Raw genomic sequence first — 27,695 nt, 5'->3', positions numbered from 1 at the left:
TTTAATAAGAAATTTACTGTCATCCATATTTGTAGTTCTCTGTACATAACATTTCTTTTTTCCTCTGGTTGCATTAAGCCATTCTATTTACCACTGTTTTTTTTTTTTTTTTAAGTTTCCTTCATTTACTTTGTGAAAGAGGGAGAGGGGGAGAGAGAGAGTACGAGCAAGAGAATCCAAGCAGGCTCACACTGCCAGCATGGAGTCCAATGCGGGGCTCAAACTCACCAAGAAATTGTGACCTAAGCTGAAATCTAGAGTGGATGCTTAACCAACCGACCACCACATAGGTGCCTCTATTTACCACTGCATTTGATGGGTTTTATTACAATGCATCTTGGTGTAGTTTTATTAATGTATTTTGTGTTTGTGTTTAACCTTCTTGAAGGAAGTTAAAATTTTCATCAAATTTGTAAAATGTCCATATTTCTTCATATAATTTTCCTGCTATTTATCAATTATATAACCCATTAATGATACATATATTAAGGAACTTGATGTAGACCCAAAATTGACTGATACTGTGTTTTTTTTTTCAAATTTCCTTTTGTGTATTGATCATGGCAAATTTCTGTTGCTATATCTTAAAGATTACTATTCTTGTTTTCTGTAAAGTCTAAACTATCATTGATCTCATCTCATGTATTTTTCCACTCACACATTATAGTTTCATATCCAGAAGTACAATTTGGGTAATATTATACCATGTCTTTTCTTATTAGGTTTATGAAAATTTTTAATTCCAGTATAGATAACATGCAATGTTTATGTAAGTTTCAGGTATACAACACGGTAGTTCAACCTTCCATACATCATCCAGTACTCATCAGGACAACTTCCCTCCTTAACCCTCTTTGCCTACTTAGCCCACTCCACTATCCACCTCCCTTCTGGTTAACCAGTTTGTTCTCTATAGTTAAGAGTTTGTCTCCTGGTTGCTGTTTCTCTTTTTTTTCCTTTTCTCATTTTTTTTAAATTCCACATATGAGTGAAATCATATGGTATTTGTCTTTGTTTGGCTGACTTATTTAGCTTAGCAGTGTACTCTCTAACTCCATCCATGTCATTAAAAATGGCGAGATTTTATTCTTTCTATGGCTGACTAATATTCCATTTTGTGTGTGTGTGTGTGTGTGTGTGTGTGTGTGTGTGTGTGTGTGTGCCCGCCCATTTAACAATGGACACTTGGGCTGCTTCCAAATTACAACAGTTCTGAATAATGCCGCTATAAATATAGGGATACATATATCCTTTTGTTTTGTTTGCTTTTTATAAATACCCAAGAATGTAACTACTGAATAATAAGATAGTTCTATTTTTACTTTTTGAAGAACCTCCATATTGTTTCTCAAAGCGTGGATGTACCAGTTTGCATTACCAACAGTACAAGAGGGTTCCTATTTTTCTACTTCCTTGCCAGCACCTGCTGTTTTTCATGTTGTTGATTTTAGCTATCCTGACAGGTGTGAGATGGTTGTCTCATTGTATTTAGCTGATGATCCAGTGATGTTGAGCATCTTTTCATATGTCATTGGCCATCTTTGAGTTTTCTTTGGAGAAATGTCCATTCATGTCTTCTCTTTTTTAATAGGATTGTTTGTTTTGGGGGTTTAGTGTTTTAAGTTCTTTATATAGTTTGGATACTAACCATTTACTGGGTAAGTCATTTGCGAATATTTTGTCCCATTCCACAGGTCGACTTTTAGTTTTGCTGTTTGTTTCCTTTGCTGTGCAGAAGCTTTTTTATTTTGATGTAGTCCTGATAGTTTACTTTTGGTTTTATTTCCTTTGCTTCAGAAGACATATCTAGAAAAATGTTTCTATGGCCAGTATCAGATACTTCTGCCTGTGTAGGATTTTTATGATTTCGCAAAATCATATGTCATTAATGAGTTTTTATTTTATTTCTGTTTATGGTATAAGAAAGTGGTCCCATTTTGTTCTTTTGCATGTGGCTGTCCAATTTTCCCAATGCTATTTGTTGAAGAGACTGTCTTTTTCCCCATTACATATTCTTTCTTGCTATTTTGAAGACTGACCAAAAAATTGTGGGTTTGTGTCTGAGTTTTCTGTTCTGTTCTATTGATCTATGTGTCTATTTCTGTGTCAGTACCACAGTGTTTTGATTAATGCAGCTTTGTAATATAACCTGAAGTCTGGAATTGTCATACTTTAACTCTTCTTTTCTTTTTCAAGATTGCTTTGGCTATTCAGAGACTTTTGTTGTTCCTAACAAATTTTAGGATTTTTTGTTTGAGTTATGTGAAAAATGCTTTTGGTATTTTGATGAGGATTACACTAAATCCATAGATTGCTATAGGTAGTGTTAGACATTTTGTCAATTTCTATTCTTCCAATCCATGAGCATGGGATGTCTCTCCATTTCATTGTATCATCTTCCATTTCTTTCATATTGTTTTACTGTTTTTAGAGTACATGTCTTTCATCTCTTAGGTTAGATTTATTCTTAAGTGTCTTGGGGCGCCTGGGTGGCACAGTTGGTTAAGCATCTGGCTTCCAGCTTCAATCAGGTCATGATCTCACAGTTCGTGGGTTCAAGCCCGCATCAGGCTCTCTGCTGACAGCTCAGAGCCTGGAGCCTATCTTCAGATTCTGTGTCTCCCTCTCTCTCTGACCCTCCCATGCTCGTGCTGTCTTTCTCTGTCTCTCAAAAAAAAAAAAAAAAGCATAAAAAATATTCTTGTGTCTTATTTTTTTGGTGCAATTTAAAATGAAATTGCTTTCTTAATTTTTCTTTCTCCTGCCTCATTATTAGTGTATATATATATGCAACAGATTTTTAAACATTGAGTTTGTATTTTGCAACTTCACCAAATTCATTTGTCACACCTAGTCATCTTTTGGTGGAGTCTTTTTGGTTTTCTATATGTAGTATCATGTCATCTGTACCTAGTGAAAGTTTTATTCCTTCCTTGCCAATTTGGATGCCTTTTATTTTTATTGTCTGATTACTATGGCTAGGACTTCCAGTACTATGTTGAATAAACATGGTGAAAGTGTCCACTTTCTTGTTCATAACCTTAGGAGGAAAGCTCTCAGTTTTCCACCATTGAGTAAGATGTTTGCTGTGAGATTTTTCTTTTTAGGCCCTTCATTATGCTGCGGTATGTTTCTTCCAAACCAACTTTGTTAAGAGCTTTTATCATGAATGGATGTTTTACTTTGTTGAATGTTTTTCCCCATCTATTTAAAGGATCATATGATTCCTACCCTTTCTTCTATTAATGTGGTATATCATCTTTGATTTGCAAATACTGAACCACCCTGGAAATTCAGAAATAAACCCCACTTGATTGTGGTGAGTGATCTTTTTAAATGTATTGTTGTATTTGATCTAGTATTTCATGAGAATTTTCGCATATAATTTCATCAGAAATATTGGCCTGTAGTTTTCTTTCTTTGCAATGTCTTCATCTGGTTTTGGTATCAGGGTGATAACTGGCTTTATAGGATGAATTTGGCAGTTTTTCTTCTATTTTTTGGAATAGTTTGAGAAGAATAGGTGTTTACTCTTTTTAAATATTTAGTGGAATTTACTTGTGAAGCTGATTGGCTCTGAGCTTTTGTTATTTGAAAGTTTTTTAATTACTGATTCAGTCTCATTGCTGGTAATTGGTCTATTCAAATTTTCTATTTCTTCCTGCTTCAGTTTTCATAGGTTATATGTTTCTAGGAATTTATTAATTTCTTCTAGATTGTCTAATTTTTAGCATATAGTTTTTTATAATATTCTCTTACAATTGTTTGTATTTCTGTGATGTTGGTTGTTATTTCTCCTCTTTCATTTGTGATTTTGTTTTAGTTCTCCCTCCCCCTCCCCCCATATGAGTCTTGCTGGAGCTTTGCCTTTTCAAAGAACCAGTTCCTGGTTTCATTGATCTGTTCTGTGTAGTGTTTTGGTATTTGTTTGTTTTGTTTTATTTTGCTTTGTTTCTATCTCATTTATTTCTGGTTTCATTGTTATTATTTCATTCCTTCTGCTGGCTTCACTTTTGTTTATTGTTCTTTTTCTAGCTTTTATTAGGTATAAAAGTAGGTTGTTTATTTGAGATTTTTCTTCTTGAGGTAGGCCTACAAAGCTATAAACTTCTGTCTTTATAACCGCTTTTACTGCATCCTAAAGGTTTTGGACTATTGAGCTTTCATTTTCACTTGCTTTAATTATTTTTCAATTTCTTCTTTGTTTCCTTGATTGACCCATTCATTGTTTCATAGCATGTTATTTAAATAAATGGTTATTTGTAGCCTTTCCAGATTTTTTCCTGTGGTTGACCTCTAATTTCATAGCATTGTGGTTGGAAAAGATGCCTGGTATGATTTAAATCTTTTTAAATTTGTGAGGTTTGTTTTGTGACCTAATATGTTTCATATTCTGGAGAATATTCCTTATACACTTGAAAAAAAATGTGCATTCTACTCTTTTAGGATAGGATGTTCTGAATATATCTGTAAATCCATCCGGTCAAGTGTGTCATTAAAAAAAGCCACTGTTGGTTTTCTGTTTGGATAATGCCCACCCACCGATGTAACGTTAGTATTAAAGTCTTCTATGATTATTGTGTTACTATCAATTAGCAATTGATAGCAAATTAACATATTAATAGTAAATTACCAACTTATGGTAGTTAACTATTTTATGTATCTGGGTGCTTCAATATTGGGTATATTAATATTAACAATTGTTATATCTTATTGTTTCATTGTCTCCTTTATTATCATAGAGTGTTCTTTGTCTCTTGTGAAGGTCTTTGTTTTAAAGTCTATTTGTCTGATATAAGCGTTGCAATCATGGCTTTATTTTCACTTATATTTGCATGACAAATGCTCTCCATCCCTCACTTTCAACCTACAGGTGACTTTAGGTCTGATATGAATCTTTATATATATGGGTCTTTTTATCTTTTTTCTGCTCTGTCACACTATGTCTTTTGATTGCAGCATTTAGTCCACTTACATTCAAAGTAATTACTGATAAGTATGTATTTATTGTCATTTTGTTACTTGCGTTTTTTTGTAGTTTTTCTCTAATCCTTTTTCTCTTTCATGGTTTGCTGGTTTTCTTGTGTTAAACTTGAATTCCTTTTATTTCTTGCATACCTATTAGTGTTTTTTGATTTGTGGCTACCATTTGATTTATGTGTATCTTCTGTATATAGCAATCAATATTAAGCTGATGGTTGCTTACTTTTAAACTCATTCTTACTCCTCTCCCCTTGATATTTTAGATATTTGGTATCCTTTTATTTTGTGTTTCTCTTCACTGAATTTTATAGGTATACTTCATTTGTTTGCCTTTTTGCTTCCTGTGTTTCTTACTCATATTTATGCTTTTTGTTTTCTACTCACAGAGTCCCCCTTAATATTTCTTATAGAGAAATGGTTTAGTGGCCATGAATCTTTTAACTTTTGTTGGGGAAACTCTTTATCTCCTCTTCTATTCAGAATAATAGCCTTGCCATTTAGAATATTTTTGGCTGCAGTTTTTTTTTTTTTTTCTTTTGCAGCACTTTGAATACATTCTGCCACTACCTTCTGTCCTACAAAATTTCTACTGAAAAATCAGCTGATAGCATTATGGAATTTCCTTTGTATGTAATTGTCTTTTTTTTCTCTTGCAACTTTTAAATTTTTTTCTTTACCACCATTTTTTTGCCATTTTAATTACTATGTATCTCAGTGTATGCCTTCTTGGGTTCAATTTGTTAGGGGATCTCTGTGCGACCTGAATCTGGATCTGTGCTTCTCTCCCCAGATTTAGGAACTTTTCAGCTATTATTTCTTCAGAGACATTTTCTGTCCTTTCCTTTCTCTTTTCCTTCTGGGATCCCTTTAATGCAAATGTTATTACACTTACTGTTGTCACCGAGTTAAGTTCTGTAATTCTATTCTCATTGTGCAGTAATTGTTTGTATTCAGCTTGATTGGTTTCCATTAATGTATCCTCCATTCCTGAAACATTCCTCTGCTTCCTGTATCATATTTATTCCATCTGTTGTATTTTTAATTTCATTTATTGTGTTCTTCATCTCTAATATCTTATTTTCTATCTCTTTGTCAAGGGTCTTACTGAAATTTTCCACCTGTTTCTGAAGCCCAGGGAGTATCTTTATGCTCATTCAGGCACATTGCTTACTTCTGTTTCACTTAGGTCTCCTGCTGTAATTTTATCCTGTTCTTTTATCTAGGACACATTTCTCTGTCTCTTCATTTTGTCTACCTGTGTGTCTGCTTCCTTGTGTTAGGAAAGTCAACTATATCTTCTGCTTTTGAAAATAGTGGCTCTGTAAAGAAGAGGTTCTACAGTGCCTGCTGTGCTGTATCCCCTGTTCACGAGAACATGGCACTTCAGAGGAGTCTCCTATGTGTGTTGCGTGTGTCCTGGTAATGGCTCTGAGTCACTTTTTTTTTCAGTCCATATGTCTAGACAGACTGTGCCTGTTGTGCTCTGAAATCAGAATAAATAGGTCTCCTTCCCATTAGCCCCAGATTTTGGGCAAACTGTCACTTTTATGTTGCCTTTCTGTGGGCTGCTGTGTCTTTAAGGGCAAGCCTCCAGCTCTCAGTCACTCTCCCTGCTTGCCCGGTGCTGAGTCAAATGACTTTTAAAGCTCCAGGCTCCTGGTCCTAATGGTTATATAAACTCATGGATTTTGGCCCTCTGCTGTTCAAGAGCAGGCTAATGGGGATTTGTCTTCCCCGTGTACATTCCTAGTGATTTCCCTCCCTGCACTTACAGCTCACTCTCTCTCCTGCAGGCAACTCCCAGCTACATTTAATTGTGGAGTTTGTTCTGCTGTTCTTTAGATTACTCTCTGGTTTATGTTCATGGATGTGAACTTAATTTTAGAAAGCATTATTTCATTATACTGTCTTTGACTATATAAGGAATCTAGGTATCTTTGTTTTAGAAAGCATTTTCTGATTATATATCTAAATTCTAGCAAAGTGTGGAATGAAGATCAAGACTGAGGAAGTCCCAGTTTTTGATACTGATGTTAGAACATTATCTGGGCTATTGGGAATTTTATTATTTTCCAACCAGTAAAATCAACCCATAGATTCTATAAATGACTTTCAAGAAAAGCAAAACCACTCTTTACATGTGTTTGAACAGTGGGTATTCTTTTACCCCACATTAGAAAGTCCATGCTCTGCAGAAAATGCTTGCCTAGGACTGCAGAGTTGTTTCATTCTTCTGCTTCTCTTCTCCTGACAAGCTCCTGATATTGATAATTTATATGCAAGCCAGCCAACATCCCAAATATTCAGATAATTTTACATTTTTTTCATTCTACAAATTTAGTGATTTGCTTATCACTTTGACATATCGCAAGGAGTCTTATACTGAAACATCCATTCGTTCTCTTCTAGTGTTTTCTGTTGAGCTACAGTGAGTCTTCAGTGTTGGCCAAATATTAAAGGGGAGTTTTTAGGTTTATTTCAGGGCTTCCTTTACTTTGTTCATTTCTTCTTTCTGGGATTTCTCTTTTCAGTTTCCAGATATGTGAAGATCCCTAGCTACATCTTAAGATACTTGTAGTCAATGAAATTGTAGCTTTGTATTTTAGTTTAATAGCCAAAAGAAATAGACATGTGCAAATCTCATTCAGTGAGCATGATTCTTTTTCTTCAAAAGTTAAATCACCTCAGGGTTTTGTCTGGTTTTGGGCTCCACCAGGGCTTTAAATGTTACATATATATGTATTTGAGCTTATAATTGCTGCTACAATATTAGTCCTTTACAAGCTACTCTACCATTACCTGAAGTGAATCTTGGCCGGAAATAATATATTCTAAGGAATTTTCTTAAGTTTTTTATATCCTAAAGATATATCGCTTTGTGTTATTTCCAGTGTTTGAACTTATCTGTGATTTAGAACTGCTATCTAGGTTATTTTTCCTATCCAAAAAATAAGTGAGCATAGAGAATGTTGATTATCTTCAGTCATTACTAAAATTTCCTTTTTTCTTGATCCTAACATTCATCAAATGCATTGTGATTTCAGAAGGTGAACTGGAAAGCAAAATGTAAGGGGTTGTGGCACGTGAGAACTTCTTGAACACAAAAATGACTACCCTTCTGAATGAAAAGACAAATGTGCTTCAACATCTTTTATTCATTAGATTTATGCATTAAAATAGTTCTATTTCATATCCAAGTGAAGGTTTTCAATTATTTACTTTTACAATGAATGGTCTAGATGCCCAACATGGACAGTTAAGCAAGACCCATTCCATCATTAATCATGTAAAATAAAGGGTACATTGTAAGAGTGATTGTGAACAATACATGAGCCTACTACTAGCTGCCATCCTTCAATGCAGGCGAATTCTTGCAGTTAAGAACAAGAAATAGGAAAAGAAAATATTTCCTGAAGGTCTGTGCCACAAGTGTACTGTAAAAATTTGCATACATGTTTGCATCACTGATATGATCTTGAGGTCTAAGATGATAAATTTAGTTTCAAGTGGTCCCCTAAAAGTGGTGCTTCTAGTAAGCAGTGAAGCATCAGGGGAGAGAGAGAGAGAGAGAGAGAGAGAGAGAGAGAGAGAGAGAGAAAGATACCAGTAATTTAAGTCAAGTCGCTGATTAAATACCACGATGGGAACAGAACTTATACTCCCCAACATTAATGTCCATAATGCAAATGAGTCACAACCCAGATCTTAAACTATCACCCTTTCAAAAGTGCCATTTACCTCTACTCTCAACTTTATAATCTGAATTCCCAGACTGGTTGTCAAGTAGTTTCTAGAGTTATATACTAATTCTATATATCTGTAATTAGGAATCACTGATACATTTCTATAATTCACATTTTTGTATTTCAAACAAAAACCAATTGAGAAGCAATTTCTGACAAGTGAAACTGAACTGCAGTAGAGGTTAATATTTTATTGACAATCCATAATTGACACAATTTAGCAAAAGCAATAGCAATATAATTTTTATAGATTTTGTGAGATGTTAATGATTCATATGGACTGTCCAATGTCACAATGCCACAAACAATAATAACAAAGAAGGGCTCTATTTCTCCAGCAAATATATACTTTTTAATTTATAAAGAATAACAGTCAATATTTTAAGCTTAACTTTTTTGTTTAACTGCATATCATTGTTATTCAGGTAATTCAATTAGGCAAAAGAAATCAAAATGATTTTAAGGAAGATATTATAACATGCTATTTACAGATATTACCTTATGTGTATAAGTTAGTATAGGACCTCCAGAGTGTTACTAGAACTAGTAAGTGTATTTATCAGTTTCCAGATTGCAAGATCAGTATACGAAATCAACTTTGTAAGTTCACACACACAAAAAACAACTGGAAAACAGCAGGCCACTACCATTTGTAATAACAGAAATATATCTTGGAGTGAATCTAATAAAAGTTATGCAAGGGTCACCTGGCTGGCTCAGTTGGCTGAGCATCCAACTCTTAACTTCAGCTCAGGTCATGATCCAGAGGTCATGGAATTGAGCCCCACATCAGGCTTCACACTGAGCATGGAGTCTGCTTAACATTCTCTGTCTCTCCCTCTCTCTCCCTCTCTTCCTCTCTCTTCCCCTTTTGCCCACTTACAGTTTCTCTCTCATTTGCACAAATAAAAGAGCATTGTTTAAAGTTATGAAAGTTTTATAGACAGAACATTGAAATATATGGCTGAAAAAATTAAACACAAATAAATGTAGATCTATTACATTCACGAATTACAAGATAATATTTGATGATATTCACTTTGCTAAATCCACAGCTTCAAAAATAACAATCCAGCTTCAATGTAATCCCACTAGACATACAAACATTTTGGGAAAAAATAGACAAATGGTTTTATCAGAAAGCAAAAATGTGGAAATGCTGACTTTTACAGAAGATGAGCAAAGTAGAAGGATTTGAAATAATTGATGCCTACTCTTCCTATAAAGATAACGCATTCACCATAATGCTGCATTGGCATAAGAATAACACATGGAACAATAGACTATAATAATCCAGAATTAGACCTATACATATATGTTCAATTGAGTTCAATTCATGGCTTCTATACAGTTTTCAAGTCAAATATATAGGTAAGGAGTTTTTGAGCAGTTGGCACTAACAACTGTATTTCATGAAAAAAATAGTACATGGCACCTACCTCATCCTATACATTATAAAAATAATTTGAAATAGACCTTTGTAGAAGGTAATTGTAGAAGACAGAATCAGAAATATGTTAGAATAAAACAGTAAATTGTCTTCAAACTTTGGGTTTTCTTAAATAGTACATAGTAAGCACTAATTATTTAAAAAAATGAATTTTACATCACCAAATAAATGTTTGCTAGTCAAAAGTCATCATTAAGAAATTTATTACAAGAGTGCCAGAGTGGCTTAGTCAGTTCAGTATATGGCTCTTGATTTAATCTCAGGTCATGTTCTCCTAGTTCATGGTATCGAGCCTCATGTTGGGCTTTGCACTGGTAGCCTGGAGACTCCTTGGGATTCTCACTCTCCCCCTCTCTCTCCTCCTCCCCTGCTCATGCTTGTGCTCTCTCTCTCTCTCTCTCTGTTTCTCAAATAAACTTAAAAATATACTAATCAGAAAAAATATTTAAAAAAATTTATTACACAAATCACAGACTAAAATATTTGTAATTAATATATCTGTCAAAGAGCTTACTTAAAATGCTCCTATTAAATGCTCCTACAAAAAATATTCCTATATATACTCCTACAAATCTAGAGTATAAAACAAATAATAAAGATTGGCAACATTATTAATAGACATTTCACCAAAAATAGATATAGAAATAGCCAACAAAACATGACAATATGTTCAATATCATTATTTATGAAGAAAATGCAAATTAAACCCACATAGGAGATGATTTCATCCACACTAGAATAGCTAAAATCAAAAATACTTTGGTTACCATATATTGGTAGGATCAACACAATGAGAACTCTTAACATCGCTGGTGGGAGAATAGCTAGCTATATGGCCACTGTGTGGAAACCTGTTTATAATTAAAGTTAAATATACTTTAGTCTATGACCCTGAAATTACCCTTCTAGGTATTTCATCATGTACAGTTTTAAAAGATGTTACAAAAATATTTGCACATATGTATTCATGAGAACCCATAATTCAACCCAAATATTCTTGAGAGAATGAATAAGCATATTTGGCATATCTATGATATGAAATAATATTTAAGTATAAAATAAGTTACTGATACATTCAACATCATGGATGAGTCAAAAACAAAAAGAAAAGTAAACAGCATTTTGAAGAAGAGGAGCTCCACACAAACATAACGATAACTTTTCACTTGGGAAAATTATTTAATAGCTATTGCTTATTAAACAACGAGAGCAATCAAAAAATGGTTGACTCTGGGAGAGATGAAATTGAAGGGAGAATTTTGTACATTTCTACGTGATGAAAAATTTTCTACTTCTAATTTTTGGTAGTGCTTACACAGGTATATACAATTGTCTAAAGTCATGAAACTAAATATTTCTGTATAAATATCATTTACAAATTATAGTTCCATTCATGAAGCTATCTAATAACCATTTTAAGTAGGCAGATAAAGAGTATAATTATTTATTTTCAGTACAGTATTTGGGTTGGCAAACCAAACTAGGTTGTAGTTAAGAAAAACAAATAGCCTATGTGAGTACCCAAAGGTCTGAATACCTAAAACTTAGTGGATAGGGTTTTTGTTTAGTTTTAATTTTTTTTTTAACAAAAGACATCTCATAGTAAAAAGTGTCTGAGATTCAGTTTATAAGTATTGAATTTCCTCTCTGTTTATTTTGCAAAGCAACATATCCATAGTTTTTATTAAATTTCTTTGATTTTCTAAGATTTCCCACATTCTCTGGGTAACTATACAAAATAGTCAATGACTTTGAATGAAAGATATGTAGGCTGGCCATTTATTACCTAACAGCTATTGCTTATTAAATATATTTTTGTTTTGGACACTACATTAGGTTCTAGGATAAGAAAGTAGTTGTTAGTTTTGACTATATAATATAGATTAAAAACTTACTAGCAGTGGTCTTTTGCTCCTACTTCCTATTCTTTTAGCTAAAATAATATTTTCTGATGTATTTACTGACTATATTCTTCTTTAATCAGGTTCAAAATATTTTTATCACATTTAGAAACCTACTTATATGGTTTCATTGTTAAATCAATTAAATATAGTAGCCTATGTATTTTCTTGGGGGTGCCTATCACATTTATGTTTTCTGGGCATCTTTCCATTTACCTTTCTATTTCATTCTCTGTACCTGGAGTATTTCTTTCTTTTTCCATCTGTTAAGCTATTTCAGTCTTCCCTCCAGGACTGATCCTACCACAAAATTAAACTGCATTGCCATCTGTTTCTCACAAGTAAACAGTAGCAAGTTTGAATAGACGGCTAAGGGTTTATACATTATTTTCCTCATTTTACAAGGCCACATAGGGAAAAACTGAAAAACAAAACCATTAATTCTCATATCATTCTTTGGATATCATAAAACTAACTTTTTCTTTTTAAAATTTTTTTAAATATTTTAAGGTTTTATTTATTTTTTGAGAGAGAGACAGACAGACAGACAGACAGCACGAACAGGGGAGGGTTAGAGAGAGAAGGTTCGGACACAGAATCCGAAGACAGGCTCCAGGCTCTGATCTAGCTGTCAGCACAGAGCCCAACACGGGGCTCGAACCCATGAACCCTGAGATCACGACCTGAGCTGAAGCCAGACGCTCGACCAACTGAGCCATCCAGGCGCCCCTCTTTTATCTTTTCAAAAAATATACACTTTTTTTTCCTCAAAACGTAATTATATGACCAGCTATATTGTTCAGGCGATACAAGTTCTGATTTTGTTATAAAGGTATAATCATTTTCTAAGAAACTATATAATTATTGCTATAACTACTTTAAATTTGAGTCACTGAATGAAACATTTAATTTCCAAGAAGATATACATATGCACATAATTTGTAATCTTAATTACTAAATCACACCTTATCTAACAAGGCTTTTATTTGATTACAATTTATACTATGAGATTAATGAACCTAACCATGCTGGAATTTTGTCACATAAGCATGTGTCTAAATAAGTGTGTAGAACATGTAATATCTTATTTTCTCAAAATGAAACAAAAAAATTAATGTGAGAAAATTGGATTCAAAACTATACATTAGGTTCATTTAATTGCTATTTTTCCAAGGCATTAATCCTTTCGAAATATTTGTTTTTAAAGGGCTTCTGAGTAACCTTTTTTTTTTTTTTTTTTGAGATAAAGCATGTGAGCAGGGGCCAGAGGGAGAGAGGCAGTCTTCACCAGGCTCCACACTTAGCACAAGGGGCTCCATCCCACAGCCCCATAACCCCAGGATCATGATCTGAGCTGAAATCAAGAGTCTGATTCTCAACCGACGGAGCCACGCAGGCACCCCCTGCGTAATCTTTAAAATCCTGTTTATCAATGCATAAAAGTACAGCGCCAACAAGAATCTCCGTATAGCTACAACAACCAACATCTAAGTAAAAAGGCAGAAAAAGTCAAGATGCAGAAAGCAAGTTCCAAGTTGTCATGGGTGACTTGCTCCCCAATGAACAGATTCTGCTTTCTAATGATGGGTTTTTTAATCAACTATAGCTCAGTTTTTGATATCTGATTATGATGATGAAGAAAATGTATTTGGTTTTCCAATATTACATGCAATTCACCCCATTGCCATATTTTGGCCGCGTAAATGAGACATTATGTGATAGCTGACCTATTCTCTGAACTTTCTGGACCCTATAGAGTAGTTAGATAGACTCTAATTCACCAACTTAGGCGCTTACCATGAAGTAGGAAATGTGTTAGGCACTAGGAACATAGTCATAATCAGTGAATATTGTTCTTGTTTTATGTATATATAATTAAAACATTTATTATAAAAGTAAAAGTATTAAAGATTATAGAAACATAGCACTCAAGGATATGGAAGCCACTTTAAGGAAAATATATTAATGAATTATGAATAATGGTTATCTTAGGGGTACCTGGCAGAGTCCGTCAGAAAAGCATGTGATTCTTGATCACAGGGTCATGCGTTTGAACCCCACATTGGGTATAGAGATTATGTATAAGTAAGTAAGTAAATAAATAAACTAAGAAGGGGGGATGGACTTGGAAGACTTTGATAAATGGTTATTTGGGGGCACTTAGGTGGCTCAGTCAGTTAAGCCTCTGACTCTTGAGTTTGGCACAAGTCATGATCTCGCAGGTTCATGAGTTTGAGCCCTGAGACCAGCTCTGTGCTGACAGTTTGGAACCTGCTTGGGACTCTCTCTCTGTCCCTCTCTCTGTCTCTCAAAGTAATAAAAGAATGGTTATCTTAAAATGTTTTTCAAACGTGAGGAATACAGGTAGAGAGCAAAGTATAGTGGAGATATGAAACAGCTTGGAATATTGTAGGCATTAGAATTCCTTATACTTCTGGAGCATTGCTGATTCTGGTTAGTTGCTAATTTGGTACCAACTCTTCTTGTGGTTTTTCTTTTTAGATTACTTTCTGGTGTCTCTCTTGGTTCCTCTCATTCTCATATAATTACTTTGATCGTGCTTATTTTGTCATAAGATGGTTGTTAAGCATGTAAGGATTAATAGAGTGCTTTATATATTTAGGTAATGAATTTACATAATTTTCTCTAAATCATAAAAAATCTGACCAGTTTCATTTGGGGCAGTCTAATCCCAAGAGGGATTTGGACTGAAGTAGCACAGTTCAAACTGGTATAGTTTCAAAAAGAATGAACTGTTTAGTTTTGAAAAGGAGTCAGACCTAAGTCTCGCACAATTTCAGTGGAAACAGCCCAATTTCTAACAGGAATTAGGAACAGTCCAATCCTGAAAAGAAGCTGGACTGAAGCAAAATGAGTACTCACAGAGATAAGGGGGGGGGGGCGCGGAAGCCTTAAGACAGATCCTGAATAAAACCTGGAGGGTTCTGGATACAAGCTGTGGAATTTAAAATCCTGAAGAAAACTTCTTAATCCCCAGAGCTGGCAGGAAAGCAGTGAGCCCAATCAGCTCTGTGGCGAATGCCACACCTGTTTGCCCATGAACCACAGAGTTGTTGGGGGTCCTGTCTGTATCCCATCATTGCCACCAAGCAACAATAACCTTAAAAACAAACTAACAAAAAACTACTAGTTATTTTACCGGGGAAAATGGATTTATTCAGAAATAAAAGAGAATTGCAATCCAGGACAAACAAGTTGCAAGCAAAACTATGGTGGTTGGTGAGGCTGGGGGTTGGGGGAGTGGTCTAGAAAAAAAAGGGAGGTATGTTTTTCTATGGAGAAAAGGGGTGAGTTGGGAAGGCTGTTATAACTAAAACTCAATTGGAGTAAACTAAGGGTTTGAAGTACAGTGCCTTCTCATTGGCTGAGCTATTGTCTTCCTCTGGCTGGGATGGTATCGCCATGCAAAGTCAAGTCTGTATCTTCCTGATGCATTTGCAACTGTGGGTCCTAGGGTGTGTAAGCTCCCTCTGCTGAAATCTCCTGACTCCATTTTAGTGAGGTTTTCTGTCATTTTCACATCACTTTGCAAATAAAGTCCTGACAAAATGAAAATTAGACTATTTAGAAAACACTCTTACATAGTATCTAACATTTCCTTTTCATGAGGAGGTGTTAATATTATTAAGAGTTGGTGAACATAGTATGAGCTTTTTAATATTTTATCAACTGTTTTCATTACTGTAAAATAGAGTGTGACCCAAAGCTGAAAGCAGCCTTTCCATGATTTAATGTAATACAGATTTCCTACTACTGCAGACACTATAATGCAAACTTCTTTGTTCCCACATTGGCTGAGAACTCTGAAAACTCACATAAAATACACATTTCATGAGGGGAATCAAAACAAAGGATTATAAATTCTTTAAAATGAATGAATGAATTTGAAATGGGTTCTGACCTTCTTAAATGTGATCTTTTTGACAAGCAAAGTCATATTAGCAAGAAAGATTCAATGTTATTTTTCATTAGCATTCATTTATTGAGTAGTTACTCTGTCAGAATATGGCATAGGCTACAGGGAGAAACACTGACTTCAAAATAGACCATTTACTATACAGCATGTAAACACTGATAGAAATGGCTATGAAATGAGGAGTGGGAGTGTTTAATTCAAATTTTTGTAGCCAGAAAAAACCTCACAGAAGGGTAGGCAGATGGGCATAACCAACAAAAACATGTTTTCAAGATGTGAAAACACCTGCGTGAAAATGAAAAGAAAAAAAAAACTGATGTGTTGTTTACAAAACAAATGTATATCTATCTACAAATGGCAGTTTGATTTTGAAAAGTATTTTATTAGTTTTTTTAAATGAGTTTTTTTAAATGTGTTTTTCTAATTCCTCTTTAAAATCTGATTTTAAAAAAAAACAAGCAAACTATAAACTCTGCTGAACTGCACTGGATCTTCTTTAATCAGAGCCTCTTTCCATAATATGATATCTTGCAGGCTGAAATGATGGCACAAGATGAGAGTCAACAGTCCACTGTTTTGTCCTATTCTCCAAGCAGGAACCTCAGACACCCCACCAACCTGACTTAGTTGTTCAGAGTACTTTTAGTCGCTTTTGTCTATTTTAATTTGTGTATGTATTCCTTTTATCATCCTAAATAATTTTAGCGTGCTACTCTACAATTTTCCTTTAATGTATTATGAAAGTTTGTTTTGTTAAATAACAAAAATTCAACCAAGAAAATTTGGCTAGAACTTATTAAATCATTCACGAATTGGCAGCAAGCAAGTAGAGGGGGGCTCCAAGGAGGTGTACAAAACGGAAAGTTTTTGTAGGTGGGTGGGGCAAAAAAGTTATTAGCAAAAGAAAAAGATAGTTTTAGGCAAGATGCTTTCCATTAGGTGAAACAAAAGGGATTGTATCAATCAGATTATCTCACCTTTTTTGGAGAAGGCCTGCATGGCAGATTCATTGGTACAGATCAGACAATTCCTGAGTGATCAGTTTCAGACTACATTCATCATTTACTGGGGAGGTTGAAACTGCCATTAGATCAGGTAATAAGCCCCAGTTTGGGAACTTAGTCTAAATGACCCCTTTGAGGCATGTGGTTTTCAACTGAGACACGCAATCAGAATTATTCTCAGCTAGTGGTCTGATGTGCCCACAGCTTTTTTGCTCCTTCACATGGCATCCAGAAGCCATGATGTTTTTACTTAACCTCTGATATCCACAGGTTCTGTCTTCTGGCTCACATTGTGTTGGTTATTTTGTTCGTACTTTAGATGTTCCCGTCTTAGGGAGAGCCTTTCCTTGGTGGTTAGGGGCTGCAAGCACATTTAAAGTTTTAAGAGAATATCCCACACCAAGGAGATTGTTATGATTGCTGTAAGTAGGGCAATTCCCAATATTTGGAGTGTGCTTTTAGAGCCATGGTTCCCAAGACTCAAACCAATCAAAATCAAATACATCAAAGAGAGACCTTGTGAAGTAGTCACCTTTTTAAGTCAAGTGGCTGTTCTTATATAATTGTTTCAACTTCCCTGTGTTAATCCAGAAGCAGGTGTTGTTGGACACAGGACAGATGCCTCCTTGCTTAGTTAAAAGATCAGTGAGAGCTATTCTATTACCAGGGATAACTTTGGTTAGAGAGATTAAGAATCTGTGTTGTGCTGCTGTTGCTTTAGTAGTAGATTCTGTAATAATTTTAAGCATTAAGAAGTTTCTTCATCGTAGCCTCATTTGCATTTTTCCCTAACTAGGGAAAGAAGGACCTGCCAACAGAAGTAAATCTGGAATCAGAAAAGCCTCCTAGTAGGTTTTTAATTCAACAATGTAAATTCAGGAGAGTTGACCAATGAGATGGCTTATTTTCCTTGGGAAAAGTCATGGGGATGATTAGATTTTCTCCCAGCTTAAAATAGAAGGTTATTCCCCTCCCTTAGCAATGGTCTGGGAGATACAGATGAGAGTGCTACCTTTCAGGGCCAATGGCAGAGTGAAGAAAAAGACAAAAAGAAAAGGGTTTTGTCTTTAGCTAAAATGGTCTTGATCCATTGTCTGAGTGGAAGCAGTCTACCTTGATATCAGGGATTCTCTTCCTTGTCAATTTGATTTAGAGGTCTCTAGCATCTCTTAGTTTTGCACCAGTGTTAGTGCAAACTTCTTGGTAAGGCCCTGTTCAAGGGGCTTGAAGGCTGTTTTCCTCTGATAATGTTTTGGAATACCTAGTCATCAGGCTTTAGATTGTGGCTGACAGGCTCCTTTGAATTAGGATCCAGGAGGGCTTCTTTAATCTGCTGATAAGAGGCTGGAGTCTAAGACTTTAGAGACTTACCGTAGTTGATCGTATTAGCATAAGATAAGGGATCGACAGAAGGTTGTATACTGATAGAATTTCAAGAAGTTTGTAACATTTTTGTTAAGGCTTCTATGATTTGTCCAGTGACAGAGGTGCCTTGATCACTGGAGATAGTGGAAAATATACCTCAGCTGGGATACACATTATTTTAACTCTTTTGTTATTGTTCATTTGTTTTTTTTCTGCAAGGGCATCAGCTTTGCAGCAAGGTAAGCACACATACAATAACAAGAATATATTGATAACCTATACTAGGTGGCAATTTAATGACGCCCAGGTGAAGGTGTTGAAATGGCCCAGAAGGAGGTCTGAAGCCTCAGAGAACAAACAAAAAACATTTTTTTTTCAGGATTATGGACCAAACAAGTTAGACATTGCTGATAGTCTGTTTTTGTAATTTTATAGAGGTCTCTATGCCAATGTCTATTTAATAATTTGAGTCATCTTAAATGTACCATGTTGGGTGAAGAAATGTAAAAATTGAACATTGGGACTTGTCAGGGAGCCAAGGAGCACTAAACAGTCATCTTGATCCTCTTAATTATTTTTATTTGAAAGCAGACTGTTGGCCTGTCACAAGAACATGAGGGTGACAAAAGTCTGGCAATGAAGGACCATTTTTGTGAAGGCAAAATGGATTTTATCTACATGTGTCACAATCTTACAAAAAGGTGACTTAGTATTAGTTATTTGACAATGCTTCTCATGTAATTTTTATATCAAATAAGCCTAATTAGTTTTAACATTTTTATATGGAATATTCAAGGTCAAAAGACTTCATTTAGAATTTGATTTGGGGAAGTTTGTAACAAAGCAAAAAAAGTTCGAAAATACTTGTCTAAATAGGATAATTATGAAACCTAATATTTAAAAGGTAAAGAAACTTGTATATCCCTATCAAAGGCAGATCAAAAGTCCAAGAAAACTTTGTCCTTTTAACAGAGAGAAAAAAAATGGTAATATGTTTGTTTTAATCTTAACCAGTTTTGTCACTGCAAAAAGTGCAAAGCCCTTTGTGTCTCAGCTCTTAACACTGATGCAGTAAGAATTAGAGATCAGCGCCCAATGGGAAAGCAGAACAGCAACAGTGCCCTCTAGGTGAGCAAGTGGGGATGGCAACTGCCCATGTGGTCTGTAGTGGAGGCTGCATCCAATCATTTGGGGGATTCGTCTCACCGTTTGGAAGAGGGAGTTTTTGACCCTTTGAGGTTTGTTGGAGAGAACTTTCTTGGCAGTCTTTTCCCTTGGTGACTATAACTGCTATGCAAATGTATTATAATGAGTCTAGGGGTTACTCTGGAGCAAAAGTGATGAGGACAGCGCATGCTCAGCACCTGCAGCTCTTGGTCTGTTAGCCCCTGGGTCTTTGACAGAATGTTGTACTCACCCTCCCCTCCCCCACTTTTAATGCTAATCATAATCTACTTATCACCTTCTTGTCCTCCAGCTCAAGTCCCTGTCATTCCCCCAACTTTCCCCTATCAAGGACTGGGGATTCTGCCTCAGGGCATTCCTTCCACTGTTCACATCTAGCTTCTACCTAAAAGTTTTAAATACATACATTAATTATATTTTTTAACCCTTAGGAAACTTCATTTCTAGTGAAAATTAAGAATTATGAATGGTCTTCCATATTAGCATTTTTTTAATTTGCAAATTTATGAATACATTTTAAATTTTCTAGAAGTATATGTGTTTTCTATATACTCTTTAAGTTTATTTCTTTAAGAGAGAGTGCGTGAGCAGGGGAGGGGCAGAGAGAGAGAGAGAGAGATAGAGAGCGAGCAAGAGCAGGGCTTGATCTCACAAACCTTGAGATCATGACCTTAGTGGAGATCAAGAGTCAGATGTTTAACCCACTGAGCCACTCAGGTGCCCTAGAACCCAAAAGTAGATAACATATGTTTAGTAATTAATATTTTATTATTGTATCTTATTTGGAAATTATGTGGATATTTAATATATTTTTAAATATTTTTAATGTTTATTTATGAGAGAGAGAGAGAGACAGAACTTGAGCAGGGGAGGGGTAGAGAGAGAGGGAGACACAGAATCTCAAGCCGGCTCCAGGCTCCTCAGCTGTCAGCACAGAGCCCTAAGGCTAGAACTCAAATTATGAGATCATGACCAGAGCCGAAGTCAGACACTCAACCTACTTAGCCACCCAGGAGCCACTGGATATTAAATTAGTTTAAGTAAACGCATCATTTAGCAAAACTTTTAAGGTTTTAAGTTAACAAAGATCTTCCAGCTTTTGTTTTTAAATTACTGAAATAGGTACACAATTTACTAGTTATAAAAGTTGAGTCTGGGTTTGTTTTTCTGGTTGATGGAATAAGTTAAGGTAACTTATCTAGATGAATAAAGCTTTCTTTTAACATTTGTAGAGGAGATACTTTTTAAAAAAAATTTTAAACATTTATTTATTTTTTTGAGAGTTAGACAGATCATGAGCAAGGGAGGGGCAGAGAGAGAGAGACACAGAATCTGGAAGCAGGCTCCAGGCTCTGAGCTATCAGCACAGAGCCCGATACAGGACTCGAATCCAAGAACTGTGAGATCATGACCGGAGTCAAAGTCAGAAGCTCAGCTGAGCCACCCAGGCTCCCCTGTAGAGAAGATACTTAAGAGTTGTATTTATCCTTGGTAAGTTTTAAATAGCCTCTCCCTTTGGTTTTATTTATTTAGAAGTATATCCCTGGAATTTGCATTTTAAAGAGATAGACTTGAGAAACAGATCCAGGAAAAGACCAGGTAGAACACTGAATATTAACATTTGAAAGTCACACAGAAAAAAATGGCAAGCACTTTCTGGATGGACTTTTGTTTCCTTAAGTTCAGAAATTTTACACTTATATACCTTTTGAAATAAATAGGGGAAGTTTTGGGATTGGTAAAAAAGGATTTGTGGTCTGAATTGTTTTTGGAACCATACTTTTTCTCTTGTAAAGACTTGTTTTGTGAAACAAGGACAACTGTTTTTAATTTCTCAAAAACATTTGGCTAAAAACCAAATAAGTGATATACCATCCACCTATGAAAATGCCTTCTTTGCCTCTGGGTACATTTAGAGTAAGAGAGAAGACCTAAATTTTTTTTTCATGTTTTGAATACCAGCTTCCAATTTAAACTAATTTTGTTTCAGAAAGTCAGATACACCCACTATGGAAACACTGTTTTCACTCCAAGGAATTCGTTTTCCTATGACAATGGGGTTTAAGATAGAAAGTGTAGCTCTGGTATCAACTAAGTTTTGGCAGAATTTTGTATTAATTTAAATTTTAGTTTCCTCTTGGCTCTTTAAGGGAATTCCTGTAGCAGCTTACTAGAGAATCCTTTGGAGTCCTCTCAACTCAGAGCGGGGCCCACCTCGGGCCTCCCATGGTGACACTCAAACTGCAGAATTCCCATAGGTCCTTTGAGGACAATCATTGTTCCAGTGCCCCAGCTCATTATGACTTAAGCATTGATCTTCTGGCCATGATTCTGAAGGGGGACCCTCAGACCAGAGAAATGTGGGGTCCCAGATGTTATCTTAGGTCTCTGTCTTGGAGCTGTTACAGCTGTCAGGTCAACAGTTTGGCAGCGTTTTGCTTATAATCTAGCTCCAAGGTCCTTTCTTAATACTCAGCTACAGCCATGAGCCAGTCAGGCCTTGTCCTCTCATCTTAATTTTTGCCTTTTTATTAACCCACTAATCTCTGGGGATAACCCATTTACAAGTAGGGCAGCTAGAGCATGTTGAGTGACCTCTTTTATTGCGTGGGAGCTGCAATAACACAGAAAGAATGCCTGCAAATAAGCTTTAAAGTCTTTTGTATTCCATTATTTTGCATGTTTAAACAATAGACCCATCAGTGTGGGCAGGAGAGAGTCTAGGAATGGCTTTTAAAGGATTAGCTGCTTTTATGCAAGTTTTTTCTGATCCATAGGAAAACTATTCTAGAGACCGAATATCTCAAGGATCATTCTCAGGATTATGTCCTTCTACTTCCCACATCCATTTTTTGGACCTCACCAAATCCTACCACCATGTACACAAGTTGGAAAAGATGTGGTGGCCCAGTTTATAGGCTCTGAGAAGGATCTTAAACTCTTCCAAAAAAAAAAAAAAACCCAAAACAAAACAACCTTTGGGGATCCTCCCTTCACATAGGAAATTCTTTAACTATGGCCCTTATTTCAGTCTCTCACCAAAAAGTAAGATACCTCAGGAGAGATGCCTCCAAATTCAGGCAGTTTTATTTTAAGAGGTAACTGTTTGATTATCTCTTCCAAGTGGAAAGGTAGTTCAGACAGAAAATTAGTAGACTGTGAGCACTCAGGTAAAGAAAAGTAGAGGGAAGCAGAAGGAGTAACATTAGTCCTGATGTCTGTCTTTTAAGTACCTCTTGTGTTTTTATTTTCCCATTACTTTTTGTAACAAATCTTTCAATGAGGCTATTTTGGAATGTTGAAGCCTTTGGGAACCTTCTGCATACCAATTATAATAGGCACTCCATTCCATTTGTTTAATTTGGGAATCTTTTGTTCAAGTGCACTTCTTAAATGAACAATCTTGTTTAATTGGAACATTCCCCATAATAGCCACTGTAATTCTAGGTTATTTTTAGTAATTTTTTTTATCTTTCTAGATATCTGTAACTTTCAGAACTATAGTTCTTAGACATAAAATAAGCAGGTGTGCCAGAAGGTAGTACACTTGACTCTTTAGAATTTAAGAAATCCATTAGATCTCAAAGCTGAAATGCTACCTATAAGGGATATGCTGTAAATTTGGGGATCATGTGTTTTACAATGTATCTCCCTGAATGACAGTTTTCTAGGTAGGTGACCTAGTATCGATCTAATCTGTTCTATGGACAATTTATGGGAGTTCTCTGAAGTGGTGAGCAGTGCCTTTCAGTGCTCAAACCACGCCCAGCAATTTTTGTGGCTCTCTGGCCACTGAGATCCCCTCTAGCAATAACCTATACCTACACAAAATAAGACCTATGTGCACCTTAACATACTGGTAGTACTGTGTCTTGGCCATGAGTAGGCACTGTGAATCACCACCACTTCCCATACTGATTCTTCTCCCAAATTTTCCTCCATCTGAGGAATTGTGGTCTGAAAGGCTAAGGGCAGACCCTTCTGTGAGCTCACTTGGGCTCTAGGCAAGAGTGCCAGGTCAACTAGGCTTAGGGCAGAACCAGCAGCTCATTAGAGCTCCAGGCAAACATGCCGGTTTCCTCGGGCTTCAGGCATAGCCATCTACCAGCTTAAGCTGACCTGCCTTATGAAGGAAAGCCAGTTAGATCAGGGGCTCAAACCACACACAAAAAGAGCAAAGCTCGCAACTGAGCTTTACCCATAGCCCTCAGAAATGGCAAGAGATAGTGAATTCAAAGGGGTCATGGCCATTCTCATTGCTGAGTTGACTGGCTCTATGGCTTCCACCCAGCCTGCCTCCAGGGACATCTAGTCTTGTTGTGAGAAAATAATTCAAGAATAGATCAGTGGTTGAGCAGCACAAGTGAAGAGCTATTAGAGAGAGTACACTCTCAAGATGTGAGAGCAGGTGACCTCAAAGGAGAGCTGTGCTTGGGGTTTTATTAACAGTTGTTAACTCGGTGGAATATTTATTTGGGGAGGGGATTTCTTTGGGAACAGGGTTTTGCATCTTTTTTTTTCCTTACTTGGTCGGAGTCTCTGACCTTTATTTTGGGCCTCTCTGAGTTGATGTGGCTTCTTGTGGCCTTGTTTGTGGAATGCTGCCAAGGCAGGTTGTTAACTTTCCCGATAATAGATCTTGACTCCCCTTTCGTTGGTCTCCAGGCACCCTGTTTGCCTGCTCAAACTCCATGCCTGTGTTTCTCATTGTTCATTTCTCAGTGCTGCTGGAAGTTCACTTCAGATACTATCACTGCCACCAAATCACTTAAATAACAAAAATTCAACTGCATAAATTTAAAGATCTAATTGACTTTATTAAATGATTCATGCATTGACAGCATCCAGCCCAGCAAGCAGAGAGAGGTTCCAAGGAGGTATATATAATGAAAGGTTTTTATTGAAGGAAAATGGTCCAAGAAAGCTATTAACAAAAGAAAAAAATGTTTCAGGCAAGGTGGCTTTCCCTTAGGGGGAAAGCAAGTGTTCTATTATGCATAATACTTCACCTTTCTTTGGGGGCTGGGGAGGGCCCCATGTAACCAATTCGTTGGCACTTTTTGGAAAAATCATGACTGACTGGTTAAGACATTTCTGAGGGAGGTTAGAGTAGGTATTAAGCCTCAGTTAGAGAACTTGGTCTAAGTGACACCATTTGGGGCCTGTGGTTTTCGTTGTAACAACTTAGATATTAAATTATCCATAACAATATTATTCAACGTATTATTGTTTGAATTTTTTAATACACTTATTTATTTTTGAGAGAGGGAGACAGAGCATGAGCGGGAGGGGCAGAGAGAGGAGATACAGACTCTGAGCAAGAGTTTGGCAAAGAACCCGACACAGGACTCGAACCCACGAACCATGAGATTGTGACCTGAGCTGAAGTCGGACACTTAACCAACTGAGCCACTCAGGCATCCCTAATGTATTATTGTTTGATCTATTATGTTATTATGTCTTCAGTAGTTACTTCACATTTATGTGTGTTCCTACCTGTCAGAAGCTCAGCTGAGCTAAAAAGAGATGAGCTGCCAGGTGCCAGAGTAATTGCAAAGAGCAATAATGAGCCAAAATGCAATTTCATAATTAGGTCTTTATCATTTATTGTGATAGTAATGTTGTTGTTATCATCAATATTATGGTAGAGGGCCAAGAACTTATTCCTGATTCTTTTCTTGGGCCATCTTTGATATTGTTTTCAATGCCCAAATTTTACAATAAATTGGTTTCTCTGCTTCATTCTTTTTTCAAAAATTATTACCTAGTAATTTCCTTTAAATGGAGTCTGGTCCTACATAACTGCCAACAGTAGACACATGTTTGTGTTCCCACTCTTGTTACTGTTGGTATTATTTGCAAGTTTTTTAGTGTTTTGCTTTTTTTTTTTTTTTTTTTTACCCTTTGGATTCTTTGCCAGATTGTCTCTTATATATTCTCTTTGCATGGTCACATGACCACTAATTACAGTAACAATTTCTATCCTGTTTCATTCATTCATAGTCATTCTGAATTCAGATATTTAATAAGGTTTATTACTGTTGGATATCATGCTAAGGATTGCATACAAATGCAAAACTGAAATACATGATCATTGGCCTCTGAATAGTGAATTCTTTCTAGAGGTGAGTGAAAACAAAAACATAAATCATAACTTGATAATAAACCAAAAATAATTTACTAATTGTGATCATGGCTATGACAAAAACAAGGGATTTAAGATAGAAAGTAGTAGAATATAGAAATTATGAGACTGAAATTTTCTTTTTTCATCTCAGATTGTTTAGGAATTTGGTGTGTTATGGGTGCCAAGTCAGAGAAATTGGGCCTATTATAACCTGCCAGTGTAAGCAACACTGTAAATAGGAATGCATTAATTTTAAATCCTAATAGGCACGTGTGTCTTGATTGTTCTATTTAAGATATTTTAGAATACAGTTTCCATTACTTTCTATTCTTTTCCAGAAGCAGGAAAAGATAATGAGACAAATCTAAATATTTTTATTTTCTAAAAAGTTTCTAAAAATGTGCTATTTTCATACAGCAGATGGGAGTTTTAAAAAGAGAAATTTACATCTTGCAAGGCTGTAAGCCATTTTCTCATTCAGTCATCTGGCAAAATGATTTAGGGAGCTATAGGCTGGTCACATTCACATGACCTTGAACATCACTGTATCTTCAATAGGAGCTTTTTTTCCCTTTCTTTTTCTCAACCTAACTCCGTGTCCCGGCATGAATAACTGGGTACGTGTTAATATATGATCCTCCTGCTAATGAACACTCAGATCCCTCAAGACCTGGAACCAATTTGACAGTTGTCTGAATGTTATATACTCTTAGGACTTCATTAGCCAATATCATAATTTCCAAAGACTTAAATGCCAAGATTGGCAATTTTTCTGCCAAAGCCTCATTCATTGGTATTCTGACCTGGGAATTGCTTCCCTAGGGACAATTTCTCAGTGGATAGTTGGCCATATTATATTAAAACATCACTCAAGGTCATTTTAAAATCATACTTTCATACTGCTCACATCAACTTGTCTGATAGAAGAAAATTTAGGTGGCTACTAAGTTATGTAGACTTTCTGTTATTCATCTCTGTTACTATGTAATCTTGGCTTTTTTAATGTGAAATATAAAATATTGGGTATGTGTAACTATAGAAACTTTAACATAAGAGGAAGGTTATATACCTATAGTTGCCATTAAATGACAAAAGCACTCTACATTTTATATCGCTCTATGTAAAATATTTATTGTGCACAATATATTTTAACATAAAACATAGTTTAAAGAATAATAGGGGTGCCTGGGTGGCTCAGTCAGTTGAGCGTCTGACTTTAGCTCTGGTCATGATCTCACTGTTCATGAGTTCAGTCCGGTGTCCAGCTCTGTGTTGACAGATCAGAACCTGGAGACTGCTTTAGATTCTGTGTCTTCCTCTTTCTCTGCCCGTCCTCCACTCACCCTCTGTCTCTCCCTCTCAAATATGAATATTAAAAAATTTAAAAAGAATAATATATACCAAGACAGGCCTTGAGCTATTTGCCAAATTGTATAACAACTCTCTCTCCCCGCTGAGATACAAACATTATTCTGAGTTTGGAATATCTTATGCCCATGGATGTTTTATTTATTTTTTTACTATTTGTGTAAACACTTATGTGTATAAACACACATGTTTGGATTTTCATTTTTATAGAGCTTTACACATATAGTAAGCATTAGAAAAGAATGCACATGACTGCATGTGTTTAAACTCTAACGTTAAGGTGGGGTACCTGGGTGGCTCAATTGATTGTCTGACTTCACCTCGGGTTATGATCTCACAGCTTAGGAGTTCGAGCCCTGCTTCAACAATTCTTCTGTCTCCCTCCCTCTCTGCCCCTCCCCCCCACTTGCTCTCTATAAAAAATAAATCAATCTTTTTAAAAAATGTACCTTAAAGGCAATATTTTGCAATTTATTTTTTTAACTCAATGGTGTGCTTTTGCATTTATTCCATATTGGACATATGGATGGTGCAGGCAGGCTGGGTCCATGGATATGGAGGAGGGTCCTGCAGGACTAGCCAGTATGGTCTTTGTCTTCATGCAGGATAGAAATCAAACGTGAACCAGAGGA

The 27,695-nt window shown here is 35.9% G+C and overlaps 1 long non-coding RNA gene across 2 annotated transcripts in view; it reads left to right on the top strand.

Annotated features, from left to right (window-relative positions):
- The first annotated feature begins 19,520 nt into the window (after positions 1-19,520).
- The window catches only part of LOC115292620, a 77,172-nt gene continuing 68,997 nt past the window's right edge, over positions 19,521-27,695 (top strand). For both annotated transcript variants that reach the window (XR_003909067.1, XR_003909066.1), the window contains exon 1: positions 19,521-19,621. This is a non-coding gene — a long non-coding RNA (uncharacterized LOC115292620). The remainder of the gene's footprint in view (positions 19,622-27,695) is intronic.

The sequence above is a fragment of the Suricata suricatta genome, chromosome 5, assembly GCF_006229205.1.
Source record: "Suricata suricatta isolate VVHF042 chromosome 5, meerkat_22Aug2017_6uvM2_HiC, whole genome shotgun sequence".
Taxonomy (NCBI): Eukaryota; Metazoa; Chordata; class Mammalia; order Carnivora; family Herpestidae; genus Suricata; species Suricata suricatta.
This window is presented reverse-complemented; position numbering and strand designations above follow the sequence as displayed.